Genomic DNA, 23,486 nt, shown 5'->3' on the forward strand with positions numbered 1-23,486 from the left:
AAACTTATCACTTGTAAAAATGGCTTATAAGATGGTGCATCATACCTTTGGATAGATCTGTTCATGGATTGGATCGGGTTGGGTTCACATCGGGCCTAATTGGGCTTGACATGTAATTAGTTTGTCTAAGCCCAGCTCAACCCGTTCTAAGTTCGCATCAGGCTTGGGTCGGACTGGACCAGATTAAGGAATTGATTTCCCAAGCCTAACCCAACCCGCCCAACTAATTTATTTTACATTACAAAAATAAAAAAATAAAAAAAAATTAAATTATGATTAGCATAAAATAACAATCAACAGTTTAATTAAATATAAACATTTTTTATATTTTTATACTGTTTCATGAAATATTAATTTGTATTTCAGAAAAAAATGCATGTATTGTACATGGTATATCACATGCATTATATTTTATTAAGTTATACTTTCTAACAAATTTTAATATATCAAATATTAATTACTTTTTCAACAAAATAATGATAAAAACATAATGGCCTTGTTTGGGAATTAGCTGTTAGATGTTAGCTGATTACATTAGCTGTTAGCTGTTAGCTGATTACATTAGCTGATTTGACTAGCTGATTTGATTAGCTGTTTGTGTAGACCTTTTTGGTAAAAATTAGCTGATTGATAATAGCGGTTTGTGCAAAAAGACGAATAAGGGCATTAATTTTGGCACAAGAGAAGAAGGAGTCTATCTATTAGGTTAAAGAAGTCCATTAATTTTAATATTGCAAAACGCTAATTGAAAAAGCTCCTTTTAAGAGCTTTTTCTAAATTAGCGTTTTCATCCCAAAACTCTCTCTCAAACCTCTCTCTACCAAACACTCCAATTAGCGGTTTCAGTGGTCAAACCTCTAAAGTTGGTCAAAACCGCTCTTTTTATTCCAAAACGCTTTTTACCAAACAGGACCAATATATAATAATCAGGGAATGCGGAATAGTGATCCGGATCTCCGTTGGGGAGGTCTTGCTTCTTCGGGGGTCGGCTCTGCGCGGGGATCGGTCCCTGCGGATACTCCGAAGATTAAGATAGTTAGTTATTCTTAGAGAGTTTAGTAATCTAGTGTGAATGAAGTAGAGAGAGTATGAGTTACCCGATCCGTTCTCCTTCCTTTAATGGCCTATTTATATCGGATTGACTTGGGCCTGGGGGCCCTCTGCTGTCCTGGCCCATTTGCATGTCGGACGTTGGTGGGCCTCTTGGGCCTCAAGGTGATATTCCGAATCAAGTGGTCCCCCCGGTGATGTTAGCCGAGCATTTCATGCGAGGAGACATGAGTCTAATAGGATTTATTCCCCTTTTAACAAGTGGTGGACAGCTGGACGTAAAGGTGCCCGATTTGCCCATTTGAGACCTTTCAGAACTATGCATGCGTCCGTGGATATTAGTGCATAATTTATTGCCCTTGCATTAAATGCCCCTGCATGCGCCGTAAAAGACACCTTGAACATCGTGCGTTGCCGGCGCCTCCGTTTTTGGCTGGCTATAAAAAGCAGGGGGAAAACCTCTTTTGCGGTTTATTTTGCCAGAGTTTCGTCCCTTTGTGTTTTTGTACCGTCTCGTGCTATATTTGAAGCCGCTGTTTCCTGCCGATCGTTCCGTCGGTGCTCTTCTATTCTAGTTGTGCTTGCTGGGTACCGGACATATAAGTTGACAGAGCTTTGCTGATCATTCCTTACGACGTCTGTCGTAACCTTTGCGAGGTCAGTCGTACCTCTAATTTCTCCTATCTTTCGCTCTTGTCTTTAGTTGTTTTTTCTGGGGAGGGGGAGTATGTCAGAGGGTTCTTCACGGGGAGCCCTGAGAAGATTGCCGCTAGTGACACCGGGTGATTTTACGCTGCGAGACGCTTCGCGAACGCGGGTTGTAAAACGAAAAAGGCGGGCGATCGCGGGAGAGGAGAGTGCTTCTGCTGCGACAAAGAGGAAGAAAAACGTAGAGCGTGCGCCGCCTAGTGTTGAGCGGCCGTTAGGAGGAGTCGCCACCGGAGTTCTTGAGGTAGTGGTTGTAGTACCAGAGGGTTTGATTACCGAAGAGCGTCCTCTGGCCTCGATTTACGAGGAGATACGCCAGAGGGTATGGACTCGTGCCGCGGGGGTCACTAGTATTGATGGTCATCGGTTTGAGGGAGTGGAGCGGCTGTTAGACGAGGTGCCGCGGCCTAATCTCCCGGGCGGACCGGGGGGTGGACACCTCATGGAGACGTAAGCGGTGATTGGCGCCGAAAGCAACCAATCGTGGAATCAAGCTGCTCGGCAGGACCAGAGCTCGGAGATATGGAAGAGTCGCCACCCACGAATGGGAAAATGAACACCGATCCCTTGCGGGAGATCGGTGTGGGTTCGGGAAACTTAGGTACGAGCCGAGAAGGCTAGCTCCTTTCCGGAGAAAGGCTACTAGGCACCCCGACATCGCCCGGTTATGAACCACCGGCCTCCTACTCAGCATGTTAGGCGATAACGGGCTAATCGTATATTTTTTTAAGTTTAAAATTCATTTGAAACCTTTTCTTTCTCGTTTTGAAAACCGTTTTGAGCATATATTATTGAAAAGCCACTTTAGTAAAGAATCACCCATTTACATCAATTCAAAATACATAGGAAAGAGAGGGGGAGAAGGAAGAATGAGTTTATTTGCGACGTGATTTATGCTTCGTGTTACATACTAATTCTATACTAATCCACCTCCCCAAAACGATTTTATTTACATGGTTCGCACCTTAATCGCCGTTGGAACGATTTAGGTACATTTCAAAACCCTGTTTGATGATATTCACCCGAACCGTCGTTGGAACGACTCAAGCGTTTGAAAACATTGAGGTAAAAGCCTTTGATAAGAAAATGTGGTTAAACATACAAGTCAATTTTATTTTGTACAAATCATTTAAGAAAACGATTCAAAACTTCGTTATTTACAATAAATAATAAAAAAAACGATTTTAATTACAATGTTCGCTTAATCCGTCGTTGGAACGGATTAAGGTTTTAAAACGTGATGTCTTGGAAATGATTCAAAGATGTCAAGAAAACGTTATTTACACTTTGAGAACCTCTAGAAAAGCTTTAATTTAATCCAACCAATTAAACTCTCTTTTTGTGATTTATTTTCCCCTTTTTCACTTGATTGAACCTTACTTGAATATGATAACAACAAATAATAACTAGAATCTCAAACTCAACCAATTAAAACATTTTCCCAAATAATATATATATATATATACATATACGAATTTTGAGAAGAAAAGGATAAAGATATATATATATATATACATATACATATGTACCAAAATAAGTAATTAATACCCACCCAAATAATATAGAGAAAATAATGTACCTTAATAAATGGAAATAGTGATGAAAGTATTCAATAAGTATAATAACTTCCTATTCTAACCAAAAAAACCAAAAATGAAATAGGTTTATAAATAAGAAATTAATATTTAACTTAAATGAAATGAAAAGAGAAACCTATATATATACATATACTTTATTAAGTCTAATTAATTGAAAATGATTTGTGAACACATTAAATAACTATATGTATAATTTAGATGAATTCAAAAGACAAATTTATATATATAGATATAAATTCAAAAGGCAAACTTATATGTATACATATTATTTATTAAATCCAATTGATGAAAAATGGTATAAGAACCCCTTAAATAAGTATATGAACAAAGTATTTAAAAATAGTTTAAAAGTATATATTACATAACTATACATATATATATAAAGGACCTAAAGTCTAAAAGTTGGGAAAGGAGGACCAAAACAGCATTTTTTACATTCTGGCAGATTTACCGACGGAAAATCCGTCGGTAATCAGCAATTACTGACAGAAAACGCAAATTACAGCAGCACTCCAATTATTTCCAGATTTATTCAAAAGCTTTAAATTAAGTCTAATTCAATCGTTTTGGATTTCCGAACTACCAAAAATGGATCATAGTCAATAACGGAAGTTCCTAAAACGATGTTTTTATTTTAAAATGTTATTTGGAAATTTCTTTTTTTTTTAAAAAAACTTATAATTACAACGTCTTTTAATACCCGAACTACCTTTTCATCGGATCACGGTTCGTATTGGGATATCAAAACGAGGTTTTTTATTTTAAAATAAAACCAAATTTTATTCAACACGAAATGAAAATTAAATAAATACATCAAATTAAATAAAAAGTGATAAAATAAATGAATAACTAAATAAACAAAAACTATGACATAAAAATAAATAAAGGAAAGAAATAAATTAAATAAAATAAAACGAGTCTAGTCCTCGGATAATACCTTAAATTCGGTATTGACGGTTGACGTCGGTTGATTCCACGAATTGTGCTTCCCGGTGTTTTTGGTAAAATTTTAACTTTTAGGAGATTTGGAATTTTTAGGAAAAAAAATGTTTTTTCCCAAAAAATCAATTTTCTCTCTCTAAAAATGTTTAGAGTGAGAAAATCTTTCCCAAAAAGCCTCATCTCAAATGCATGGGGATCCGTGCCTTTTATAGGCATTGGATCCCCAAAAAAAATGGGCGACGCCCGAGCAAGATCGGGCGTCGTCCAAATGGGTTGGGCGGCCGCCCAACCTCTGTTGGGCTATCGCCCAACATTGTTGGGCGCGCGCCCAACCGACGTTGGGCGATCGCCCAACGGCTACCGGGCGCGCTCGCCCGACGCCTGCCGGGGCGCGTCTCGCGCTGTCGGGCACACACGCCCCGTGACCGTCGAGCGCGCGTTCCGCGCTGCCGGGCTCGTGCGTCCAACGGACATCGAGCGCGCGCCACTCGCAGTCGGACGCGTGCGTCCAACGGACGTCGAGCGCGCGCCCCGTACTGCCGGGCGGGCGTTCGACTGTCGTTGGACGCGCGTCGGCTGCCGCTAGGCGCTCGGACCGCACCGCTGAGCACTCGCGAGCCGTCCAATCGACGACCGCGACCCACTGTAACTTCTCCTTCCTTATTATATATATATATATATATTTGTTTTTTTTTAAAACTTTCGGAATCAACCGCTTCAACCGTCTTGTTTACAGGTTTTCGTCACAGGTCCTCCGACTCGGTGTCTACAGCGGCCAAAAAGGCCGGAATCTTTTTCGGTCGAAGATGCGCATAGTATTATTGTTTCCGAGGATTTGGCCGCTATTTCCGCTGTGTATCAACTGGGAAAGCCCTACGAGTTAGTCACGCTCGGGGAAGATATTCGTGCTCATCATGCGGGTGGCGCGAACGAGCTTATCGTTTATGAGGAGCAGCTTGAATCGGGGATGCGGTTGTCCCTACTTCCTTTTTTCGTGGAGGTTCTGAAGGAGTATGACCTGTGTCTAGGCCAAATTCACCCGAACGGGTGGAGGATGATGGTGGCCTTCTACTCGTTATGTCGATCGGCTGGGTATCAGACAACTGGGTTGGTATTCCGTGAGTTCTTTCGGCCAAATAAGGGGCCCCGATCTCAACACGTTACCTTCTCGCACCAAAAGTTCAAGGTGATTGGCGAGTTGAAAGACAAAGTTCATGAGTACAGGCACCGTTACTTTTTGGTGCGAAAGCTGTACGGCGACTTCCCTTTCCGAGCAGTGTGGAACGAGGAGCCCATGGATCCCAGTCGTTGGCTGAAGTCTCGAGAAAAGTTGCCTTTTGAGAAGCAGCTCGTGTCATACTTAAAGGGGCTTCCGACAGATAAAGATCGTAAGCAAGACGTCGACGAGCTTGTTCGTCACTTCTTAGCCGCCGGGTACTATATTTGGAATCAATGGCGAATGGCTCAGATATCCGGATGGACAGCGGCGGACTTTGAGAGGTGGAAACATGGATACAACTTCAAAGCCGGAGAGTTGGCGGAACTAGAAGCGATTTCTGTGAACGTTGCTGTCGTAGGTGAGGGTCGGGGTTGTAGGTTTTGTTCACTTCTTTCGATGTGCTGTTGTTACTATGTAGTCTATGTAGTCTAAATTTCTCGTTCTTCCTTGTCATGCAGGTCCAGGAGATCCCCGTGTCAGCATGGACTTTGATCCAAACGAGTTTGGTGTTGGCCTCGATACCGCGGAGGAAGCTTTTGCTGTTGCTTCCGGATCCCTGGCGTCATTTTCTTCGCTTGAAGATGCGAACCAGGTGGTTCAGAGCATGGGTGGCGTGCTCTCGGCGCATGAGGACCTTGAGGTTGCTGGAGACATTCCACAAGGGATGCCCATGGAGGAGCAGGAGGCCGAGCAAACTGCCGAGGTGATGGTTGTTGAAGAGGAGCAGGTTGAGAAGCAGCTTCACGGGCCCCTTACTCGGAAATGTAAGAAAGACAAGGGTAAGACCATTGCTGGGATGAAGAGCGACCAAGTTCGTGCTGGAGATGATATTAGTGGAGAAACCGACAACTCTAAGCGAGCGTGTACCGAGGGTGGTTCCGATCTCGGAGCAGGGATGATGGATCGCGTAGGCGATCATCCGGAAATGATGAAGAGAATGGATGTTAAGATTGCCAAGTTCCGCGAGTATGTTATGGGCTTGTCGGTCCATTCGAATATGGCGACATCTGAACTAGCTCGGGCGATGGCTCGCGTAGCTAAGGTCCCCGGGGAAGTTGTCCGAATGGACGGTGTGTCCAAGATGAACCTTGGCGTGGAGACCCTATCGGCGCTTGGTGTGGTAAGCTCTTTTGATTTGTTCGCCTAAATTTGTTTCTAACCATTGTGCACTGAGTTATGCTATTTTGATGCAGGCCATTCAAAATGCTAACACTGTCTTTGACATGTGTGTTAATGACGAGAACTTATTTCGGGATATGGAGCAAGGCCTGCGGAACGCGGTGAAAGAGCTGGAAACGGTGAATGGGAAAGTAGCCGCCGCCGGGGAACTGTTGGAGCGCCGAGAGGGCGAGATTGCTATGCTGGCCGAGAAGCTAAAGGTGGAGACAGGAGGCAGGGTGGAGCTGGCGAAAAAATTGAAACTTGATGTGGAGAAAATTCGCTCTTATAGAGTTATGCTCAAGTTCGCCACCCTATGGACTCGCCGAATGAAGGAGAAAATTGACGAGAGAGCCAGGCAAGCCGACGCGCTGTCTGAGGAGAACGAGAAACTGAGGCAAGAGCTTGAAGCTGCTCGGAAGGAGGCTAGCGAGTTGCGCGCTCTTGCGGGTCAGCGCGAGGAGAAGCTGATCAAAATGGATAGGATGATGCTGATCGCGGCTGCTCACTCTGCCGGGTATAACGTGCCTCCAGAGGTTATATTTTCTCCAAATGTGTACGATAAGGCGGCCCAGGCGAAAGCCGTAGAGTTCTGCGCTCGATTCAAGAAGAAGTGATTTAGACTGTTATCCAGTGTTTTTGTTTTTCAAAGGTGTAATAATTTCTGTACGGTTGGTATCTTTGTGGATCTTTTGGCAGTTTAATGTGATCATCATTTTGCATTCTGATTTGATTTGAGCTTGCATGATGTGTTTTTCAAGTCTTGTCCTTCTTTGCTATAAATAGGAGTCGCTTTTTGCTTGCAGTTTTCGTTCATGTGGTGCTCTTACTTCAAGCGCTTATATTTCTAGTTGCCTTTTTTACTCCTAGTTTCGTTGTGATGTCACTCCGAGATGTCGTGGATTCTGCTAAGGTGCTCGAAGTCCAGAAAGCTATATCGGCGATGCATCATCCCTATGTGTATTGTCCACCGAGGGATGATCACGAGCTGGACAAGAAAGTGCGATATGCTTCTCCTGTATGGATGAATCGGAGTCTTTCGCGGATTAGTCGAAACGGGGAGAGTGAGAGTTCCGCACCCTATACTGATCCGCGAATGACTCATGCGAAGTTGTTATCAGCGCCTTTTCTTCTACAGAGAAGAAAGTCTGGTCGCAGGATGGGATTGGGTTCTTGAACCCTGATGAGTCAGTGGTGCCCGTGACAAATCCTCATCCTGCCTGGGTTAGGCGGCTGTTGGCCGATGAACTAGACAGGGTTATGAACCTTCCTCTTGTGCTGGAGAACCGTCATCCTGGGCGCCATGCTTCGCCGAGTCGTCCCCATGGGGCGACGTTTGTCGATCCGTTGAAACCTCGCAGTGTAGTTTTTCTTGAATTCTTGAGACAGGGATTTCTAGGGCCTATACTGGCCGATCCGGCACACCGAGTGACTCATGTGGGGAAAGCATGCTTATACCATAGGCAGAACGAGCATAACACCGATGAATGCATTGATTAGCGAGCAGTGCATCAAGCCCTTATGGACGCGGAGGCAATCCCGAACCCTGACAGTGTCCGTGCTACTCTCGAGTGATTGCGACGTGTTTGATCTGTAGTTTTTTTTGTTTTGGCCATGGTTGGGGCCTTTCTTCTGTTATGGACTTGTGTAATGTTTGGCTTGTTATAAAATATAAGTCTATGCAATTTTGCTTCTTAGTGTGTACCCTTAAATTTCTTCCTTAGTGAGCGTTTAATATGTTTGTCTAGTGCTGCTTAACGGAGCATGATAATGTGGTTATAACACGAGATTGTTTTGGTGGCCAAGAAACCACCAGAGGTGCTCGACTAGCCTTGTGGATAGCATTTTGATGCTTTTGTAGTGGGGAACGCAATGCGGTGTCGGCCCACAAATCATGGATAACAATATGCGATTGCTGGGCTAGTTCGAAGGCGATCGAGATGCTCAATAGGCCTTTGGGTAGCATATAAATGCTCTTGCGGCGGAGAATGCATCGTTGTGCCAGCTTTAGAGCAATCGATAACAATATGGGATTGTTGGTCGATTACGAAGGCGATCGAGATGCTCGATAAGCCCTTTGGATAGCATATAGATGCTCTTGTAGCGGAAAATGCATTGTTGTGCCCACTTTTGAGCAATCAATAACAATATGGGATTGTTGGTCGATTACGAAGGCGATCGAGATGCTCGATAAGCCCTTTGAATAGCATATAGATGCTCTTGTAGCGGAAAACGCATTGTTGTGCCCACTTTTGAGCAATCGATAACAATATGGGATTGTTGGTCGATTACGAAGGCGATCGAGATGCTCGATAAGCCCTTTGGATAGCATATAGATGCTCTTGTAGCGGAAAACGCATTGTTGTGCCCACTTTTGAGCAATCGATAACAATATGGGATTGTTGGTCGATTACGAAGGCGATCGAGATGCTCGATAAGCCCTTTGGATAGCATATAGATGCTCTTGTAGCGGAAAACGCATTGTTGTGCCCACTTTTGAGCAATCGATAACAATATGGGATTGTTGGTCGATTACGAAGGCGATCGAGATGCTCGATAAGCCCTTTGGATAGCATATAGATGCTCTTGTGTTGCGAGGACCGAATCAGGTAACTCGCTTCCGGTTGTCATCAAAATGGGGCTTTTTAAAAAAGGAAAATAGAGAACGAGAAACCTTTATTGATGATTTTCTTTACAAGCTATTGATAATACTTCTTCAATGTCTGGATATTCCAACTATTATCGTAGACCAAACCGTCTAAAGAGGCGATCTTGTAAGCTCCATTGTGGAGGACAATGTCGATCTTGTATGGTCCTTCCCATGATTGTCCGAGCTTGCCTTGAGCCAATGGGGACTGTGCAGCTACTGCGTCTCTGAGCACAAGGTCTTCGACTTGAAAAGTGTAGGGGCAAACTCTCCTATCGTGATAACGCGCTATGTTCTGCTTATGGGCCGTGATGTGCAATAGAGCATTAAGGTGCTCCTCTTCTAGTCGGTCACTAGCTTCCGTGAGCTCCGCGCTGTTGTCGATTTCTTCGAAACTGGTCTGCCGAGGGGAGCGAAGGATGACCTCAGACGGTGCCATTGCTTCTGCCCCGTAAGCGAGGAAAAAAGGAGTGCGTCCAGTACCCGAGTGAGGGGTAGTGCGGTATGACCATACTATTGCTGCAATATGGTCGGGCCACGCCCTGCCTTGGTCGGATAAGCGCGTTTTAATTCCTCGCAGGAGTGTTCGGTTGCTTACCTCAGTGAGGTCGTTTCTCTGAGGGTGCACCACCAAGGTGTATCGCCCTTTGATGCCCCATTCCACGCAAAACTCTCGGAATTGACTGCAGTCGAATTGCCTCCCATTATCAGTGATGAAGGAGTGGGGGACCCCGAATCGGTATATGATTGTTCGCTTGAGGAAACCGATTACGTTATCTGCCGTTATCTTGGCAATTGCTTCAGCCTCGATCCATTTGGTAAAGTGATCGACTGCCACTACAACGAAACGCTTTTGTGCTAAAGCCATCGGGAAAGGGCCGAGTAGGTCGATGCCCCACACCGCGAATGGCTAAGGTGTGACAATGCCTTTGAATGGAGCCATCGGGGCATGATGAGTGTTGGCATGTAGCTGACATGCCTGACAACTGCGAACTAGGCGTATCGCATCAGAATCCATGGTCTGCCAGTAGAGCCCCTGGAGCCGGGCCTTCTTCGCAATTGTTCGGACGCCCTGATGCGAGCTACAGACGCCCTGGTGAATTTCCTTTAGACAGTGATCCCCCTCCTCCTCGGATATACAGCGCAACCAGGGATGCGTGGCGGATTTCCGATAAAGTAAGCCACCATGCAATGCATAATGCCAAGAACGTCGGACGACGAGGGACGCCTGTGTCAGATCTGCGGGGAGTGTTCCATCCTGAAGATATCTGATAATTGGACTTCTCCATCCCCCAGCAGCGGCGTCCACTGAATCGATCTGTAGCGAGCTTTCCACGTGAATGGTCGGGGCTCCGGTGATCTCGATGAGGGTGTGCGGGTCATTGGACTGTTTGCCTGCTGCAAGAGCGGTGATAGCATCTGCCTCTTCGTTCTCCTCACGCGGTACCAGTATGAGGTCGAGGGTTATTCCTTTTGTTTTGAGGTCGTTGATCAAGGATGTGGCGAGGGCTAAGTATTGGCACATCGTCGGATCTTTTGCCTTGTAGGTGCCGCTGACGTGGCTGACGACGAGCTTTGAGTCCGAGTATATCGTCAGCTGTCTGTTCACTATTGTTTTCGACAGTCAAAGAGCTGCGATCAAGGCCTCATACTCTGCCTGATTATTTGTGGTTGGAAAATCGAGCCGGACGGCGTACCGTATGTGGAGATTGTTGGGTCCTTGAATGGCTATGCCAGTGCCTGCCCGTCCTGGAGCGCAGGACCCATCTATGCTCATAGTCCAGACGTCGCTGGTGCGAGCTATTGTTGTCTTGGGGTTGGTGATAGACGAGCCGGTGAATTCGACGATGAAGTCGGACAGTACCTGAGCCTTGATCGTCGTGCGGGGCTCAAACCGTACGTCAAACTGGGATAGTCGAACGGACCAGTTGGTGATTCGACCGGAGACCTCTGGTTTTTGGATGGCCTTTTTCAGCGGGTAATTGGTTCTGACCACAACCGTATGCGCTTGGAAGTACGGTCTCAGATGCTCTGACGTTTGAGTTATAGCGAACAGAGCCTTTTTAACCTCGGAGTATCGGACTTCGGCTCCCTTCAACACTTTGCTCAGAAAGTAGATCGGGTAAAGCTCCGTCCTCTCCTCCTGAGTTAAAACGACTCCTACTGTTTCATCGGCGATGGTGAAGTATAGGTGAATATCCCGCTCTGGTATTGGCACCGACAGCAGTGGGGGTGTGGCGAGGAAACTTTTGATGGCGTTGAACGCGGCCTGGCAGTCCGTAGACCACCTAAAGGGATGCTCCTTCTTGATTGCTTTATAAAAGGGCAAACACTGCTGTGCCGAGCAAGAGATGAAACGTCCCAAAGCGATGATCCTTCCATTGAGTCTTTGAACCCCTTGCAGGTCGCGCAGTGGCTCCATTGCCAAGATTGCCTCGATCTTCGCGGGGTTAGGCCCGATGCCCTTCTCTGACACCACGCAACCCAGGAACTTGCCGCTGCGAATTTCGAAGAAACATTTCTCCGGGTTTAGCTTAAGGTTGTAGGCTCTGAAAATCTTAAACACCTCCGCCAAATCTCGCGGATGTTCGCCCTCTTCGGTGCTTAGGACCACCATGTCATCGATGTACACTTGTACTGTCTTGCCAATGAGATGGGCGGACATCTTATCTACTAACCGCTGGTACGTGGCCCCCGTATTCTTTAACCCGAAAGGCATGAAATTGTAACAATAAGTGCCTTCATGCGTAATGAAGGAGGTTTTCTCGGCGTCGGCTGGGTCCAGAGGGATCTGCTGGAATCCAGCGATGGCATCGAACTGAGACAAGATCTTACGACCAGCAGTTTGATCAAGGAGCTGATCTATATTAGGCAGCGGGTAAGAATCCTTGGGGCAAGCTTTATTAACATTTGTAAAATCTACACACATGCGGTACTTTCCGCTGACTTTCTTTACAAGTACAATGTTAGAAAGCTAGTCCGGATAGTGGACCTCGCGAATAAACTTTACAGCTAGGAGTTTGTCAACCTCTGCCTTTACTGCGACCTGCTTGTCCTTTGCCTGTACTCGCATCTTCTGCTTCAAGGGTTCGACGGAGGGGTTGATGCTCAGTCTGTGCACTGCTTGATCAGGTGAGACCCCCGTGATGTCCTCGGTGCACCAAGCGAACACATCCGAGTGCTCTGACAGGACAACCTTGATTTCGTCGGCCAAAGGGGACGCGAGCCTGGTCCCAATCTTCACTATCTGGTTATCCCCGAGGACACAGTCATCGACCGGCTCGATGGGTACTGGATTGTAACCCCTCATGTCCATCAGGCCGTCCTCCAAGTAGAGCGTTGTCCGAGGCTGAGTTGCCTCCTATTGCAATCTTTTGGCCAACATGCGATCTCCTTGGATGGTGATCCTTCCGTGCTGAAGCGGCAAGGTCATGCATAATCCGGAGATATCAATCGTGGCTTTCAAGGTAGCCAGCAGGGGCCTTTCGATGATGGCGTTGTAGGCCAGGGGGATATCGACCACCACCCATTCTGCAGTGTCCTCGATTTTCTCGACGCCTTCGGCGAAGATAGTCGGCAATGTGATAACTCCCTTCACCGGGACTTCGATCTCTGACAGGCCAACCAGGGGGAAAGTTCCGGCTCGGAGGGCAGTGTGAGTATTCTTCATCGCGCGGAGTGCCGTCCAGGTGAGCAGGTTCACCGAACTTCCCGTGTCTACTAGCACTCGGTGCGTTTTAAAGCCGGCGATGTTGATGGTGAAAATAAGAGCTTCCGAATGGTTGGTCCGGAGGGGTGGTTGTACTGTCAGGGTCTGTCCGACTGCCTTCCTCTTACGGGAGCTCTCCGATGGCGCGGAGAGCGCTGGCGCCCCCTCCCTTATGACGTGTATTTCCCCATAGTACCTTGGCTGTTTTGGCTCCTCTGCTCGACCTACTTCTCGCTGCTTCGGGCTCTGCTCTCTTTGCCTGATCACCTTTAGTGGCGCGCCCTGCTCCGTGATCCGCTCGATCTCCTTTTGTAGCTAATAGCAGTTTTCCGTGGAATGTCCGGAGGATTTGTGATATTTGCAGTACTCTTTTTCTGTATGGGTCTTGCTCTTGTCGACGGATGGAATTTGCTGTGTGAATCGGTGAGGTTGGCTCTGAGCAGCGTAATGTACCTCCTTGCCACGGGATCGATCTCCCCTATACTCTAAGTTTGCCCGCTCGGTCCGAGCCGGAAAAGGCATTGGGGCCTCCTTGCGGGCTCGGGCCTCCTCACGTGCCTCCGGGATCGGTCTGCCTTTTTCTTGCTTGTGTGTGTCTCCTCTGGCCTTGTCCCTGTCGGACTCCTCGTACCCGGCGGGCCGGTCACAGTCATCGTATCTTACGAAGGTCTGTGCCATGGTCATGAGTTCTTCGAAAGATCTTGGCATTTTTCGGAAACATTTCTGCTTTAGAGGCTCGCATGAGGTCCCTTTTGCCAAGGCGTCGTGAGCCACCTCCAGGTTGAGGCCCTTAACTTGTAAGGCCATATGGTGAAACCTTGAGAGGAAGTTGCGCAGAGGCTCAGTTGCTCGCTGCTTGAGCCCGTTGAGGTCCGAACTGATATTCCTTACCTTCGCTGCTGCGGCAAACCGGGAGAGGAAAAGATCTTTTAGGAGATCAAAAGAGTCAATTGATTCTGGAGCAAGTCCTCGATACCACTCTTGCGCACTAGACGAGATGGTGGTCGGAAAGACCTTGCACATGATGTCCTCGTCCTTCGAGTATAAGTTGATGGTGCTCATGAATGATGCCACATGGTCGTTGGGGTCCTTGGTCCCTGAATACTGGGACAGTCGAGGAGCTTTCCAGTCCCGTGGGAACCTCGTCTCGATGATCCTCTGCACCAGTGGCGTTTTGCTGGAGGTGATGCTTCCTCCCATGACGCCCTCGAGGGCCCTCTTGTTTAGAAAACGCTGGATTTTTAGTTCCAACAAGTCTTCGCTATTCGCGGCTGCAGTCTCCTCACGCCGCGCTCCGCCCTCACCGGTCACAACGGCCCCGGCTCCTCTTCCTGCGATGACCACCGGCCCCGCGGGCTCCCCTGGCAGCGTCCCTTCTCTTTGTGTTTCTGCTGCCTCTTTAAGGTATTGCCAGATTTTGGTGTTCTCCTCCTGCAAGCTCCTTTGTTGGTCTATGATCTTCATCTGAGCCGCCGTATGAACCGCCTGGGTTGCCTGAAAACCTTGGATTGCACTAAGGAGTTGAGTAGTGTTGTAGGTCTCTTCTTCTTCAGGGCTCACCTCCTCCATCAGTGGCCCTAGGTTTTTGGGGGAAATTGGAATGTTCGGGGTGGAACGCTCGGCGTGCGTCATGGAGCTAGTTGCTCCCATCTCGGGAACTGTAGTCGGGGCAGATTCAGTAGGGGTCTGCATTTTGTTTGAAGCTCCGAAGTCACTTGTCTTCCACGCTCACCGCACCAAATAATCAGGGAATGCGGAATAGTGATCCGGATCTCCGTCGGGGAGGTCTTGCTTCTTCGGGGGTCGGCTCTGCGCGGGGATCGGTCCCTGCGGATACTCCGAAGATTAAGACAGTTAGTTATTCTTAGAGAGTTTAGTAATCTAGTGTGAATGAAGTAGAGAGAGTATGAGTTACCCGATCCGTTCTCCTTCCTTTAATGGCCTATTTATATCGGATGACTTGGGCCTGGGGGCCCTCTGCCGTCCTGACCCATTTGCTTGTCGGACGTTGGTGGGCCTCTTGGGCCTCAAGGTGATATTCCGAATCATATAATATAAGGGCGGATTGGGAAAATTTTAAATCCAACCCATTTCATATGTAGGTTTGAACGGGTCTGAACCGAGCCGAACTAACATAAAATAACATGTCCAAGTCCAACCTATAAAAAGTGGGCTGGACGGATCAGCGGGCACTTGAAAAGGTTTACCTTGGGATGTGTGTACTCATTTTTGTAGAAGTAAAATAACCTACATGATTATTGTTTGACATTTGACCAGATGCTACTGTCTGGCCGGCCTGGACTGGACAATTATATTTTTGAAAAAGATTTATTTAATTAAATAATATTTTTATTATTTAATTAGGTTTTGCGTAATTAATTTATTAGTTCTTATATTTTGACAAAACACACTGTTTAGTCTCTGTATTTTTAAAAACACACAGTAAAGTCCCTAACTTTTTTCTCGGTGAAATGTTTAGTCCCTAACATTTTTTTCGGTGAACTGTTTTAGTCCCTGCTGTTAGACTCTCATAAAGATTTTGTTAATCAATTTGGATTTGCGTTCTTCTTTTCCTTTATTTTCCTTTCCTTTAAACTCTAATGCATCTGAAATCAACTTTGAGTGTTCTTCCTCTTGATTTTCTTCTTAATCGTTCAAATTCATAAGCATTGGGTCTGTTCTTTTTCTTGTTCTCCATACATATAGCTTCTTCTTCTAAATTGGATTTCCTCTTCTGAAGTTTGAAGGTAAATAGTAAGGGGTAATTTAGTCATTTTCGAAGTCATAAACGGTAAAAAATCTAACAAACAGACGGAAGGACTAAACAGTTCACTTAAAAAAAGGTTAGAGACCTTACCATGTGTTTTTAAAAATATAGAAACTAAAAAGTGTGTTTTATCAAAATATATGGACTAATAAAATTAATTACCCTTAAGTTTTTTTAAAATGTTAAATAATTCTCCTTTTGAAATTAGTTTTCAAAAAAGTTTTTAACGGGTCTACTTGATTTTTCTACAGAGTATCTCACACTAATAAATCTTCTTTACACGCTTCATTTTCAGTTCTTCTCCTCATAAAAACTGAACTTTATAGAGAAAATATCAGAGAATAACCTTTTCGATTTCGAAAATTTAGAGCAGTTATTTTTTAGGCAATGCCGCAATGCGTTAAGGAGAGCGACCTCTTCCGTGACTCATCCTCGATTTGTTCTGTTCGATTTATTTTTCTAACGGTGCAACTACACCTATTGTGTCTATGAGTTATGGGAAAATTACAGAGAAATTCATCTTTTATAAACAATTTACAACTATGTCAAGTTATAATTTTGGATTATGTCGAACTAGTAAAATTAAAAGCCTAAAATATAATTTATAAATTAAAATCAGTACTTTTAATATATTTTAAGGATAATAATTTATAAATTAAAAGCCTAAAATATATTTTATAGGGTTTATGATTTATGAATTGGAATCTAAATTTTTTAAATTATGGTGTAAAATCATAATATATAGAGATGACACATTAAAAATTAAGTTTGGTAATATAACGTAGTTGTAATTTTGTATTTAATTATGATATTCATATATTTAACCCATGATTTATGTATTAGTCCAATGGGCTTCAGCACTAATTTTGGCCCATATGCTTACCTAAATTTCTTCAACAAATTTTTATAATTTGATTTTGTTTTAGTTCTCCTCTATATTTGCAATTTTTGGATATTTTTGGTCCTAGTTAATACATCTCTTAGCCATATTTTTTTTTATTAATTAGGGCTTCATTATACCAATATTTTAAAAACCAGATTAGGAGTCGAATGAGATTGACAAATGAGACAAAAGTCAATACTTTTAACCAATTGATTCAGATTAGTTCAACCAGATGAATATAATAAAATTCTCTTCAATTAATCATAAAAATTCATACATCCAAAAAGAAAAACTTAATTTGATATAATATTTAATATTAAAATTAAAATTAATACACAATTTAACATTACAAATCACATAATTTTATATTATTTAACTATTTAATTCGTACCGTTTTTGTTAAAACAATACCCCTAAAACGACGTAGTTTTAGGTGGTTCTCACCTAAGGAAGTGTCCTCACCTAAGAAAGGGTTCTCACAAGAGCTCTCTCCTATATATATATATATATAATCTGACAATTAGTTTGGTGGTATGCCATATACTAATGGTTTTCATCTTGTTATGACTGACCAAGTGAATTTGGTCAGTTACTGTTAAATTTAGACTTATTAAATTTAAGCCTTACAATTATTTTAATCTCCACCGCATAATTCTGATAAGCCTAAATCTAACGGTGACTGACCAAATTCACTTAGTTAATCACTGACTGAGTGAAAATTAATAAGCCATATACACGCTTACTTTACCTTTGGCATATGAAGTATTTTTTAAAAAGTAAATATGAGTATATTAAATTGAATCGAACCACTCAACTGGATCGATTCAAATGGATTGCGGTTTAAGCAATTCAATTCGGTTTGATAAACACCCAAAAAGCTAATACCAACCAGACTGGATATATAGTCGATTTGCGATCGAACTGGTAGAATCAACTAGTCTGGTCTGGTTTTCAAAACATTGCATTATACATGTTAAATGTAGTTGTATTAGTTTTGTCAAACGAATTAACAAAGATTGAAATATATGTTTGAAAGATTTATATTTTCTATTACATTAAGTCATTGCTTGTCAAATTGATTAATCGTGAATATTTAATTCAATTTAAAAAATGTTATGAATTTTATGTGTTTGAAATTAGTATATTTTTTACAGCTCGAAATAAGGTTCTTACAGCTTTTCTTTAGCCACATTACACATTAATTTTTTTTTTAAACTTTTAACAATACAAATATCTAACGCAGATGAAATGAATAACACTCTATTAATCAATTTTTATATTCAAAATTAACTACCTGTTAATTAAAAATAAATCAAATAAATTATAAATTCACGGATAAGTATATTATTATCATCGTTGTATTTAATTCACGGATACCACTACCCGTTAATTAAAAATAAATTATAAATAATGAAACGTCAATAAAATAAATATTCTACAAATTTAACAAAACAAATTAAACATTCACCTTCTAAATAACTCAAGTCAACAAGAATTAAAATAAATTAAAAATAAATAGTTGATACTTTTCATTTTCTTTTTATTCATTTATGATTCGCATTCATCAATCTACAAGAGAATAAAGACATAAATCAGAAAGTTATATATCGGGTAATAATTAAAACGGGGAGTATTTCCATTCTCATTGTCGCAACCGGATTTTCCGAGCGCGGACGCCGGGCGTTAAAAATCGAGTTAATTAATAGTTTTGTCGTTTTTAAACTGTTTTTTAGAGTCGCCACCAATCAAAATTAAGATGTGATTGGACACCGAAATTGGGTAAATTTTAATGGATAAGAAGGTCTGCGAAATGGAGATTTTAAGTTCGTTTGTCGGTTACGTGTAGGAAAGAAAACTTCAAGTAATCACCTTACCCCGTCCAAAATTGGTACTAAAAGATACGATTTTTATATTAAACTTACTTGATTTGTCTGACTCATTTCTCTTTATTTTTTATATTTTTTATAATAAAAGCGTATAGGTTTGAACCATTTAATTTAACCGAATTCATACCCCTATAACATAGACGTATAAATTGGAGCCGTTTTATTTCGATTAATTTGATTTTGACCGCTTTCATACCCTATAACATGGACGTATGAATTGAGCTGTTTCATTAATTTTAATTTTATTTTGACCGGTTCCATGCCTCTATAACATAGACGTATGAATTGAACCATTTTCTTTCGCTTAATTTTATTTTGACCGCTTTCACACCTCTAAAACATAAACGTATGAATTGAGTCGTTTAATTTTATTTTGGTTCATTTCATACCCCTATGACATAGACGTACGAATTGAACTGTTCTAAATTATTTATTTATTTTGACCAGCTTTATACCCATATAATATAGACGTATAAAGTAAGTCATTTCATTTTAATTTCGGAACCGTGTATATAATTTTGTTACAAACTCGATTTAAATAACATACATGGCATGTATGCTAAGAAAATAAATTTTAATACTAATGGTTATATATGGATTATAGATTAACTAAATGATATTAATAGCAATTTTAAATAAAATGGGAGGTTAAATTACAATATGAGGGGACCTAATTAAAACGAATTAGAATAAAGAGACTTAATTTCTACCGTGGTTCTTAAGAGCAAGATTATCATCCATGGATTTCAAAGGTATGGGTTCTTGCATGTCAGATTTTCATATTTCTACTCTTTATTTCCTCTTATCTTTTCTAGTTTCTCTTTTTTTCTTTTCCTAAAACACGATTCAATCTATATCGTTTAAATTTTGTTTTCTTTCAAGATCCAGTTTTAGTGATTTTCATGGTTAATTTCTATTTTTTATCTCATGTGATTCCGTTTTCTTATTATCTCGCTTTCTTTTCGTTAATGCCAGAAGAAGCCGATAGGTTCGTGAATTGAAGAGAAAGAGCCAAGGGCTGTACCGGGGTTGCGATTTTGAGTGGGTTGGGTACTATTCTCCAGAGGACTCGCTGATCTCAGATGCTACCGCCCGTTTGGTATGGTTCCTTTTCTATCTAATTTAAGGCATACGATTTAGGATATTAAGCCCTTGTTTGTCTGTGAAAACAAATTGACAGCAAGATGATATTAAAATAGAAATTTATGTTTACCATTGGGATAGTTTTAGGCTTGGAAATTTGACTATGGCAGATTGCTTGCACACTTCTGTATGCTTTTGTGGGATGATATTATTGCAATGGAAATTAGTAATTAATATGCTAATTTTCTGTGGCTCATATCTGATTCATTAGGGGTATTTTTTGACGTTTTTCTTAAGTCTGAAGGGATTTGAGTCGTAAGTGTAAAATAGGTAGTTAACATTTGGTTCAGGATTACATCAGTAGCTAAAAGTTTTCATTTCATATTAGATAAGACATCAATCTGTAAAATGTATTGTTGGTGTTTTGAATGCACAGTTGGAGGACTTTAAATGATGTGAAAGAATATAGCATATCCTTCCATTCATTTACCGTCCTCCTAAAAGAGAAAACTTAGTTTGTCTCTATAGCATAGGGACTCCCCAAAATCCTCTATACTGTGTTTCTTAATGACAATACAGATGATTTAAAGACCTTCTGAGCGAAGTTGGTTTGTCCCTATAGCATAGGAACTCTCCAAAAATTCTCAGACGACAATACAAATGATAGAAAAGTCGGGTTGTCCCTATAGCATAGGCACTCCCCAAAGCTCCTCTACCATGTGTTTTCTTAGTGATAGATGATGGACTAATGTTACATAGACTTAGATTTGTATATAAAAGAAGAAATTTTACCTGAAGACAAGAGAACAAACGCAGTCCGTCCCTTGTTTCTTTTGTCTGTGACCCTTTTTTTTTACTCAAGGACTGCTTGTGTTCCAGCCTTCTTCTTTCTATTGTTTTTTCTGTTTGATGAATCTGGTTGGATTCTCTGCCTGGTTATTGCTGATATTGTTTTCTATTTGATAATTCTGGCTGAATTCTCTCCTTCGTTATTACTGGCCTTGCTTATTGATGTTGAAAACGCCTTCGTTTGACAGGGTTTTGAAGTTTACAGATTTAAGAAGTATAGATGATGAAGATGAAGAAGAAAAATAGGAAGGTCTACATTGGAGAAGTGTCAAAAATCCTCCTTATGCAGTTTAAGAAGAAAATGAAGAGGTAAAGATCCAGAGGAAAGAACATGAAGTTCCCCCTAGAAGTCCCCCTCCTCAAGATTGGAGAAGTGTCTCTATTGATTTTTGTGACTTATTGCTGTAGATTATTTTTAATTTGAAATAGTCAATATCAGTTCTGATTCTCTTGTTTATCAGTTCTGATTTTCCTGCTGATTTTTAGGAAGATTTTTATGCTACCTTTTAGGCTTTTTTTACTCTCTTGTAGTTGTGTTTTAGCAGTATAAAACTGCACATCGTATTTCAATAAAATCAACGCTCTTCCCTTCCATATCAAAAATCAATCGTATATCTCTGCAATTCTAACAAATTGGTATCAGAGCTTTATTGATTTAAAGGGATCTGTGAAAATTCAAAAACCCTAAAAAACAAAATACAACCAAAAACACAACCACAAACACAAACACAAAAGATGGATTCAGATTTTTCTTTCTCTTCTTCGATGTCACCTTCGTTATTTGACGGAACCAATTATCAAATGTGGGCTGTGAAGATGGAAGCCTACCTCGATGCCCATGATTTATGGGAAGCTGTGGAGAATGTTTATGAAGTTCCTGATTTATCTGAAAATCCAACAATGGCTCAAATAAAAGCTCATAAAGAGAAGAAGCTCAGAAAATCGAAGTCCAGATCGATTTTGTTCACTGCTGTCTCATCTGTTATTTTTAACAGGATAATGACATTAAAAACTGCGAAGGAGATTTGGGATTTTTTGAAGAAAGAATATGAAGGAAGTGAGAAGATCAAATGGATGCAAGCTATCAACTTGATTCGGGAATTCGAATTACAAAGGATGAAGGAGACGGAGACCATCCAGGAGTATGCAGATAAGCTTCTTGGCATTGCCAATAAAGTGAAACTCCTCGGAACTGATTTCTCTGATTCAAGAATTATTCAAAAAATTCTTGTTACCATTCCAGAGAAATTTGAAGCAACTATCAGTTCTCTTGAAAACTCAAGAGATCTAACAAACATCACATTGACGGAATTATTGAGTGCACTCCAGGCACAAGAACTGAGAAGGCTTATAAGGAAAGAAGGTTCTGTAGAAGGAGCTTTGCTGGCCAAAACTCAAAACAATTATGGTGGCAAGAACAAGAAGAACAGGAACTTCAAGGCAGGAAACTCGAGCAGCAACAATAACAGCAGTGGTAACAAAAACTTTCAGAATTTTCCACCATGTCCTAATTGTAAGAAAACAAATCATCTGCAGAAGTACTGTTGGTGGAGGCCAGATGTAACATGCAACAAGTGTGGACAATTAGGACATGTGGAGAAAATCTGTAAGTCTTCACAACAACAAGGGAAAGCAAAAGCTGCTATTGAACAAATTGATGAAGAAGAGCTTTTCGTAGTATCGTGTCTTACTACTTCAAGCTTAGCAGAAAGTTGGCTGATTGATAGTGGTTGTACGAACCACATGACTTATGATCGAGATTTGTTCAGAGAACTTGATACAAACTACACTACCAAAGTCAGAATCGGAAATGGAGAGAAAATATCTGTAGCAGGAAAGGGAACCGTAGCAATCAAAGGCTGCACAGGTTTGAAACTAATTTCAGATGTTCTTTATGTTCCTGAAATTGATCAAAACTTATTGAGTGTTGGTCAGTTATTGGAGAGAGGCTGTAAAGTTCTCTTTGAAGACAAAAGTTGCTTGATTAAAGATTCAAATGGAGTAGAGCTGTTCAGAATTCAAATGAAAGGCAAGAGCTTTGCTTTGAATTTGATTGGAGAAGAACAAATTGTTGTGCACAAGGTTGAAGACAATACAATGCTTTGGCATAAAAGGTTGGGGCATTTCCACCATAATGCTCTGCTTTATTTGAAAAGACATAATCTTGTACAAGGGCTACCTAAATTAGAAGAAGAATTATCTGAATGTGTTGCTTGTCAATACGGCAAAACAAATAAGGTTGCCTTTCCCAGTAGGCAAGTCTTGGAGAGCATCGAGTAAGCTGCAATTGGTGCATACGGATGTTGGAGGACCTCTACCAACACCATCTTTGAATGGTAGTAAGTATTATATTGCTTTCATTGATGATTATACAAGGATGTGCTGGATTTATTTTATGAAAGTTAAAGCTGAGGTTGCTGACATCTTTTTCAAGTTCAAAACTTGGGTGGAAACTCAAAGTGGCATAAAATTGCAAATATTACGTTCTGATAATGGAACGGAATATACATCAAAAAAGTTCAGCAAATTTTGTGAAGATGCAGGTGTAGAACATCAATTTACAGCTCCTTACACCCCACAGCAAAACGGGGTTGGGGAGCGCAAAAATAGAACAATCTTGGAGATGACGAGATGCTTGCTTCATGACAAAGATCTTCCAAAGAAATTCTGGGCAGAGGCAGCAAGCACTGCCGTTTTTTTTGCTGAACAGATTGCCATCTAAAGCCATTTCAGAAAAAACTCCATTTGAGGCTTGGTATGGTTTCAAGCCAAAGATGTTGCACTTGAAAGTTTTTTTTATTGTTTGTGTTTCTGTTACATTCCTCAGGTTAAGAGAGACAAACTTGATAAAAAGGCGGAACCAGGAATCTTTGTAGGCTACAGTTTAACATCAAAAGCCTATAGAGTTTTCTTGCCACAAAAGCAATAAAGTTATTATAAGCAGAGATGTGCATTTCTTTGAGGCAGAAAATTGGAGCAAGAAGAGA

General features: G+C 41.8%; 1 long non-coding RNA gene across 2 annotated transcripts; it reads left to right on the plus strand.

Moving 5' to 3' along the window:
• Positions 1–19,238: 19,238 nt before the first annotated feature.
• On the plus strand, positions 19,239–21,093 carry LOC136206323 (uncharacterized). 2 transcript variants are annotated; one of them, XR_010676247.1, is made up of 3 exons: positions 19,239–19,319; positions 19,543–19,666; positions 20,688–21,093. It is a non-coding gene; the product is annotated as an uncharacterized lncRNA (long non-coding RNA). The 2 variants fall into 2 exon arrangements; XR_010676246.1 differs by lacking the exon at positions 19,239–19,319 and having other exon boundaries at positions 19,330–19,666.
• Positions 21,094–23,486: the final 2,393 nt, after the last annotated feature.

The sequence above is a fragment of the Euphorbia lathyris genome, chromosome 9, assembly GCF_963576675.1.
Source record: "Euphorbia lathyris chromosome 9, ddEupLath1.1, whole genome shotgun sequence".
Taxonomy (NCBI): domain Eukaryota; kingdom Viridiplantae; phylum Streptophyta; class Magnoliopsida; order Malpighiales; family Euphorbiaceae; genus Euphorbia; species Euphorbia lathyris.